General features: G+C 35.8%; 2 protein-coding genes across 3 annotated transcripts in view; one reads left to right on the forward strand and one right to left on the reverse strand.

Annotated features, from left to right (window-relative positions):
- The window catches only part of GNG10 (G protein subunit gamma 10), a 140,886-nt gene that overhangs the window by 96,346 nt on the left and 35,837 nt on the right, over positions 1 to 8,703 (forward strand). Inside the window, exon 3 of one of the 2 annotated variants that reach the window (XR_013519840.1) lies at positions 1 to 7,202. This exon is cut by the window's left edge and continues 21,714 nt beyond it. The exons of the other annotated variant lie outside the window; for it this stretch is intronic. The gene's annotated coding sequence lies outside the window, so the exon portion shown is untranslated. The remainder of the gene's footprint in view (positions 7,203 to 8,703) is intronic. 2 annotated transcript variants of the gene reach the window in all.
- The window catches only part of SHOC1 (shortage in chiasmata 1), a 106,196-nt gene that overhangs the window by 79,215 nt on the left and 18,278 nt on the right, over positions 1 to 8,703 (reverse strand). The window lies entirely within an intron of this gene.

Genomic DNA, 8,703 nt, shown 5'->3' on the forward strand with positions numbered 1-8,703 from the left:
ATACATAAAAACTAAACAAAACAAAAAAAAACAGGAAACAAGCGTTAACTTTTGTACAGTAATCTCCTTTTATCTGAGATTTCAGTTCCCCACAGTCAACTGCAGTCCAAAAATATTATATTGAATGGAAAATTCCAGAAATAAACAATTCATGTCTTAAATTGCACAGTGTTCTGAGTGGCATGATGAAATCTAGTGCTATCCTGCTCTGTCCCACCCAAATGTAAATGATCCACTGTTTCCACACTGATATGCCACCTATTCATTTGTCACTTAATAGCTGTCTCAATTCTCAGAACGATTGTCCTTGTATTGCAGTGCTTGTGTTCAAATAACCCTTGTTTTACTTAATGCTCCAATTTTATTGTTAGCTATTTATTGCTATTCATCTCTTACTGTGCTTAATTTACAAATTGAAATTTATCATTGGTATATATGTTTAAGAAAAAACATTATATATACTGTATAGGGTTTAGTACTATTGGTGATTTCAAGCATTCAGTGGGCGTCTTGCAATGTATCCCCTGTGGGATACATTTATTGTACAAGAAAGACATCAATGAACAACACAATACTATTATCAGCAATAAATAGTATTTATGCACTCACAATTCTGTAAATACAGAATACTGATCTAACCAAAGTTATAACTACATTGGGAGAGTAGACTATAGGATGTGTGGGGTTAAGTAGTAGTAAGGGTATAAAAGAGTGAGGACAACTCCATCTTTATTCTCATAGTGAGAGATCAATATATAAGGTCTAAAACTAAAAACATCAGGAAATAGCAGTATAAGTATACCATACAGATAAATAAATGGCAAAAGAAATATAGTTTCTTTTAAAACTGTTTTAAAGAGTTGAAAGTGGTTGCCTCTAGAGAGTGAAAAAAATAAGGGGCAGTTGATGAAATCAGAAAATTACTGCTTTTAAAAAAGTGTTATACAATCATTTTAATTGATGGTGTAGAAAACATAAAATGACACAGAAAAGTGTTTATAAAATCTAAGTAAAAAAAACATTAAAAAGCATATAAATATTACCTTTGGCTGAATATAACAAAGAATTAAACCAAAGATTAATTCAAAACTCTGGGTTTTGGCCAGGCACAGTGACTCACACCTGTAATCCCAACACTTTGGGAGGTCAAGGTGGAAAGATCACTTGAACCAGGAGTTTGAGACCATCCTGGCCAACATGGTGAAACCCTGTCTCTACTAAAAATACAAAACTTAGCTGGGTGTGGTGGCATGCACCTGTCATTCCAGCTACTGAGGAGGCTGAGGCATGAGAATCACTTGGACCCAGGAGGCAGAGGTTGCAGTGAGCTGAGATCACCATTGCACTCCAGCCTGGGTGACAGAGCAAGACTCTGACTCAAAAAAAAATTTGACAACATTTTCAGGGACCCAAGTTCTTTCCATCTTTCTTTTTGTATTTTGATGTTTTGAGGTAAAATATGATTATTAAAATTTACTATCTTTACTATTTTGTTTTTTTTTTTTGAGACAGTCTTGCTCTGTCACCCAGGCTGGAGTGCAGTGGTGCAATCTTTGCTCATTGCAAACTCGGCTCCTGGGTTGAAACAATTCTCCTGCTTCAGCCTCCCAAGGAGCTGGGATTACAGGCATGCACCATCATGCCTGGCTAATTTTTCTATTTTTAGTAGAGGTAGGGTTTCATCATGTTGGCCAGGCTGGTCTCGAACTCCTGACCTCATTATCCACCTGCCTTGGCCTCCCAAAGTGCTAGGATTACTGGAATAAGCCACTGTATCCGGCCCATCTTTACTATTTTTAAGTGTAGAGTTCAGTGGTAATATATACATTATATTCTTTTTTCCCCCTTATCCCCCTTCTCTGCTACCCTTCCCGGCCTCTGGTAATCACCATTCTACTCTCTAACTTCATGAGATCCACTTTTTTAGCTCCCACATGAGTGAGAACATGCAATATTTGTCTTTCTGTGCTTGGCTTATTTCACTTAACATAAGGGCCTACAGTTCCATCCATATTGTTGCAAATGACAGAATTTCATTCTTTTTTGTGGATTAATAAGATACCACATTTTGTTTATCCATTCATCCACTACTGGGCATTTACGTTGATTACGTATCTTGGCTATTGTTAATAGTGCTTCAGTAAACATGGGAATACAGATGTCTTTTTGATATAATTTCCTTTCTTTTCCAGAAGTGGAAATGCTGGATCATATGATAGTTCTATTTTAAGTTTAGCTGAGAAGCCTCCATACTGTTCTCTATAATGGCTGTTCTAATTTATATTTCCACAAATGGTGTACAAGAGTTCCCCTTTCTCCACATCCTTGCTGGGATCTGTTATTACCATTTTGATACAAGGCATTTTAACTAGGGTGATATTTCACTGTGTGTTTTTTTGAGATGGAGTTTTGCTCCTGTCACCCAGGCTAGAGTGTAATGGTGTGATCTTGGCTCACTGCAACCTCCGCCTCCTGGGTTCAAGTGATTGTCCTGCCTCAGCCTCCCAAGTGGCTGGGATTACAGGTGTCTGCAACCATGCCTGACTAATTTTTGTATTTTTAGTAGAGATGAGGTTTTGCCACATTGGCCAGCCTAGTCTCAAACTCCTGATCTCAAGTGATCTGCCTGGCTTGGCCTCCCAAAGTGCTGGGATTACAGACATGAGCCACCACGCCTGGCCAGCTCATTGTGGTTTTGATTTGCATTTCTCTGATGATTAGTGATGTTGAGTATGTTTTTTCATATATCTGTTGACCATTTCTTCTTTTGCGAAGTGTCTGTTCATATCTTTTGCCCATTTTTAATTTGGTTTTTGTTTTTGAGTTGTTTGAGTTCCTTGTATATTATGGTTATTAATCTGTTGTCAGATGGATAGTTTGCAAATATTTTCTCCCATTCTGTGGGTTGTCTCTTCACTTTATGATTGTTTCCTTTGTTGTGCAGAAGCTTTTTAGCTTGATGTTATCCTATTTGTCTATTTTTGCTTTGATAGCCACTGCTTTTGAGACCATACATAAGAAATCTTAGCCCAGACCAATGTCCTAGAGCATTTCCCAAATGTTTTCTTCTAGTAGTTTCATAGTTTCAAGTTTTAGATTTAAGTCTTTGATGTATTTTTATTTTATTTTTGTGCATGGTGAGAGATAGGGATATAGTTTGATTCTTCTGCATACAGTCATCTAGTTTTCCCAGCATCATTTATTGAGGACTATCTTGCCCTCATTTTATGTTCTTGGTGCCTTTGTTGAAAAAGAGTTAGCTGTAAATGAGTGGATTTATATTGGGGTTCTCTATTCTGTTCCATTGGTCTATATATCTGTTTTTATGCCAGTACCATGCTGTTTTGGTTAGTATGGCTTTGGAGTATATTTTAAAATCAGGTATTGTGACGCTTCTAGCTTTCTTCTTTTTGCTCAGGATTACTTTCGCTTTTGGGTGTGTTTTTTGGTTCCATTCAAATTTTAGGGTTTTATTTTACTATTTCTGTGGAGAATGTCATTAGTATTTTGATAGGGACTGCATTGAATATGTAAATTGCTTTGGATAGTATTGTTATTTTGGCAGTATTAATTTAGCAATATTCTTTCAATTCATGATTATGAAGTGTTATATCTTGCCTTTTTTGTGTGTCTGCCTCAATTTCTTTCATCAGAGTTTTATAGTTTTTCTTGTATAGATCTTTTACTTCTTTAATTAGAATGATTCCTAGGTATTTTATATTTTTGTAGCTATGGTAAATGGCATTGATCTCCTGTTTTTCAGATTGTTCACTGTTGGTGTATATAAATGCTACTGAATTTTGTATGTTGATTTTTTTTTTTGAGACAGAGTCTTGCTCTGTCACCCAGTGCAGTGGTGAGATCTTGACTCACTGCAACCTTCACCTCCTGGGTTCAAGTGATTCTCCTGCCTCAGCCTCCTGAGTAGCTGTGATTACAGGTGCATGCAGCCACACCCAGCTAATTTTTGTATTTTTAGTAGAAATGAGGTTTCACCATGTCAGGCTGGTCTTGAATCCCTCACCTCAGGTGATCCACCTGCCTCAGCCTCTCAACGTGTTGAGAATACAGGCGTGAGCCACCACACCCAGCCGTATGTTGATTTTGAATTTTGCAACTTTACTGAATTAATTTATCAACTCAGTTTTTTGGTGGAGTCTTTGGGTTTTTTAAGTTTTTCTTTCCAACTATTATTTTAGGTTCAAGGTGTACCTGTGTAGGTTTGTTACATGAGTAAATTGCATAAATTTTTAGATTTTTCTAGCTATAATATTATGTCATTTACAAACAAGGCTAATTTGATTTTTACCTCTCCAATTTGAATGCCCTTTATTTCTTCCTCTTACCTACTTGCTCTGGCCAGGATTTCCAGTTTTATGTTGAATAAAAGTGGTGAAAATGGGCATCCTTGTCTTATTTCAGTCGTTAGAAGAAAGGCCTTCAATTTTTTCCCATTCAGTATGAAGTTAGCTATCATATACAACCTTTATTATTTTGAGGTAGGTTCCTTCTATACCTATTTTGATGATGGTTTTTATCATAAAGAGATGTTGAATTTTATCAAATGCTTTTTTCAGCATCTATTGAAATAATCATATGGTTTTCTTTCTTGATTCTTTGAATGTGATGTGTCACATTTAATGATTTGCATATGTTGAAACATCCTTGCATCCCTAGGATGAATCCCGCTTTATCATGGTGAATGATCTTTTTCATGTGTTGTTGAATTCAGTTTACTAATATTTTGTTGAGGATTTTTGCATCTATTATGTTCATTGTTGATATTGATTGGTAGTTTTCTTTTTGTTGTTGTTGTGTTCTTGTCTGGTTTTGGTATCAGGGTAATGCTGGCCTTGTAGAATGTGTTTGGAAATACTCCCTCCTTTTCAACTGTTTTGAAGCATTTAAGTAGGATTACTATTAGTTTTTTATATGTTTGGTAGAATTCATCAGTGAAGTCATCAGGTCCTGGCCTTTTCTTTGATGGGAGACTTTTTAATTATGGCTTTGATCTCATTACTCATCATTGATTTGTTGAGGTTTTCTATTTCTTCAGGGTTCAAACTTATTTTTCCTTTTTTTGAGATAGGGTCTCACTCTGTCATCCAGGCTGGAGTGCAGTGGCATGATCACAGCGAACTGCAGCCTTAACCTCCCAGGTTCAATCAATCCTCCCACCTCAGTCTCTCAAGTAGCTGGGATTACAGGCACATGCCACCACACTTGGCTAATATTTTTTTGTAGAGATGAGGTTTCACCATTTTTTCCAGGCTGGTTTTGAACTCCTGACCTCAAGTGATCCACCCACCCCACCTCAGCCTCTCAGAGTGCTGGGGCACAGGCATAAGCCACCATGCCTGGCCCATGATTCAATCTGGATGGGTTGTATGTATCCAGGAATGTATCCACTTCTTCTAAGTTTTCCAATTTGTTGGCATATAGTTGTTCATAATAGTCTCTAATGATTCTTTGTATTTCTGAGTTCTCAGTTATTATGTATTCTTTTCCATTTTGACTTTATTTATTTGGGTTTTCTCTCTTTCTACTTAGTCTAGCTAAAGTTTTTATCTTTTCAAGAAACCAACTTTTCATTTTGTTGATCTTCTGTATTTTTTTTTAAGTCTCAGTATCATGTATTTCTGCTCTGATCTTTATTGTTTCTTTCCTTCTACCAATTTGGGAGTTAGTTTATTCTTTCTTTTCTAGTGCCTTGGAGTACATCTTTAGTTATTTTATTTGAAGTCTTTCTATTTTTGATATAGGAATTTATTGATAAACTTCCCTCTAGTATTGCTCTTGCTATATCCCATATATTTTAGTATGTTTTATTTCCATTTTCATTTATTTCAAGAAAATTTAAAAGTTCCTTCTTAATTTTTTCATTGACTATTTAAGAGCATGCTGTATGATTTCCATGTGTTTGTGTATTTTCCAAAGTTTCTCTTGTTACTAATTCCTAGTTTTATTTCTCTGTGGTCAGAAAAGCTACTCAATATGATTTCTATTTTTAAAATTTGTTTGGGTATATTTTGTGGCCTAAGATATGGTCTAATCTGGAGAATATTCCATGTGCAATGAAAAGAATCAGTATTCTGCAGCACGGAATACACAGAATGAAGTTAGCTGTCATATGGATGAAAATGTTCTGTAAATGTTAATTACGCCTATTCTAGTGTGTAGTTTATGCTCTTTGTTCATTTTCTGTCTGGATAATCTGTCCATTACTGAGAGTGGGGTGTTAAAGTCGACTACTATTATATTGCAGTCTATCCTTTTAGATCTATTAATGTTTGCTTTATATACTTGGTGGTTCTGGTGTTGTGTGCATAGATTTTTATAATTGTTATATCCTCTTGCTTAATTGACCCCTTTCATGATCCTCTTTGTTTCTTTTTACAATCTTAGATTTGTAGTCTATTTTACGTAAGCATAGCACTCCTGCTATTTTTGGTTCCCAGTTGCATGAAATATCATTTTCCACCACTTCACTTTTGGTCTATGTGTGTCTTTATAAGTGAAGAGTTTCTTGAAGGCACCATATAGTTTGGTCTTTTTTTAATTCATTCAGTCACTCTATGCCTTTTATTTGGAAAATTGAGACGATTTACATTCAGTATTATTATTAAGTAAAGACTTACTACTGCCATTTTTTTTTTGGTCTATTTTCTGATTGTTTTAAGACTCCTTTCTTCCTTTCCTACTGTCTTCCTTTGTGGTTATTTTCTCTGTTAATATGTTTTAATTTTTTGTTTTTTATTTTTAGTAAATCTATTATAGGTTTCTGGGCTGTGGTTACCAGGAGGTTTACAAAAAATATCATATAGATATAAAAAGTTATTTTAAAGAGATAATATTTTAGATTATAAAGAGAGGAACAGAAACAAAGGCAAACACATACACACAAAATTCCACATTTTGACTTAGTTGTCTCAATTTACATATTTTTATATTATCTATCTCAATATGTTGCTATAACTATTGTTTTTGATTGAGCTTCATACTAGAGTTATGAGTGCTTATACACCACAATTATTGTAACAGAATATTCTGAGTATTCTATAATTTTTTTTTTTTTTTTGAGATGGAGTCTCACTCTGTGGCCAGACTGGAGTGCAGTGGCAAGATCTTGGTTCACTGCAACCTTCACCTCTAGTGTTCAATCGATTCTCCTGCCTCAGCCTACCGAGTAGCTGGGACTACAGGTATGCACCACCACACCTGGCTAATTTTTATATTTTAGTAGAGATGGGGTTTCACCATGTTGGCCAGGATGGTGTCCATCTCCTGATCTCATAATCTGCCCACCTCAACCTCCCAAAGTGCTGGGATTACAGGTCTGAGCCACCAGCTTGGTAAAAAATTCTTAAAACTAAGTGTTCATGTACTTAATTTTACCAGTGGGTTTCATGCCTTGAAAAGTTTTCTTTTTGTATGTTAATGGTTTTTTGTTTTTGTTTTTGTTTTTTTCCTCTCAGATTGAAGAACTCCCTTTAGCATTTACTGTAAGATGGGTCTGGTAGGGGTGAATTCTCTGAAATTTTGTTTGTTTGGGAAAGACTATTTCTCCTTCATATTCAAAGGGTACTTTTGCTGGATACAATTTTGCTGGATGGCTTTTTTTTCCCTTTGAGCACTTTGAGTATGTTGTTCCACTCCCTCCTGTCTGGGAAGTCTGTTACCAGAAGAATTGGAGGTTCTTTATATGTTATTTGCTTCTTTTCTCTTGTTGCTTTTGAGATCCTCTTTGTACTTGACCTTTGAGAGTTTGGTTATTACATACCTTCGGGTAGTCTTATTTGGGTTGAATCTCTTTGGTATTTTCAGACCTTCCTATACTGGAGATTTATATCTTTCTCAAGCTTTGGAAATTTTTGTATTATTTCTTTCTACCCCCTGCTCTTTCTCAGCTCCCTTTTAAACATCAGGAATTCTTATATTTGTTCTTTTGAGGTAATTTTCTATATCTTATAGCCAGTCTTTGTTAGTTTTCTTTCTTTTTTCTTTTTTCTCCTCTGACTGTATTTTCAAATAGCTAGTCTTGGAGCTCACTGATTCTTCCTCTGGCTGTTCCATTCTGATGTTGAGAGCCTCTAATGAGTTGTTCAGCTCAGCAGATGTATTTCTCAGTTTCAAAAGTTGTTTGATTAAAAATTGTTTTAAGTTAACTTTAAACATTTAACAAATTCTCTTCGTTAAAATTTTCCAACAAATTTCAGAATTGCTTTTCTACATTATTTTAGAGATCACTGAATTTCCTTAAAACTGCTCTTTTGAATTCTTGGCCAGAGAGTTCACAAATGACTCTCTTGTTAGGGTCAGTCACTGGGTTTTTGCTTTATCCTTTTGCAGAGGTCACATTTCCCTGTTCGGCATTGTTTCTTGTGGGTATACGTCTCTGTCTTTGCATTGAAAGACTGATTATTTATTCCAGCTTTCTCTGTTCAACTTGTTTTGTTTTTTTATTGGATATATTTGCTTAGCAAATCTTTACTACTAAGTTGTTGCCTCTTTCTTGGCCATGAGTGGTATCTTAAGCCCAGGTTTGCCTTGGCTCTAACAAATGATCAGGGCACTGTCTGCTCCAAATGGGAGAGTCTGAAAAAGACTATCCCAACAGCAAGAGAAGTCTGGCTAGAGGTTCATGCCCAAGGGACCTGTGCCTGAGGCTTCTTTGCCTGAGTTACAGAGCAGTTTCCAGGGCTG

This window comes from Callithrix jacchus, chromosome 1, assembly GCF_049354715.1.
Source record: "Callithrix jacchus isolate 240 chromosome 1, calJac240_pri, whole genome shotgun sequence".
Lineage (NCBI taxonomy): Eukaryota > Metazoa > Chordata > Mammalia > Primates > Cebidae > Callithrix > Callithrix jacchus.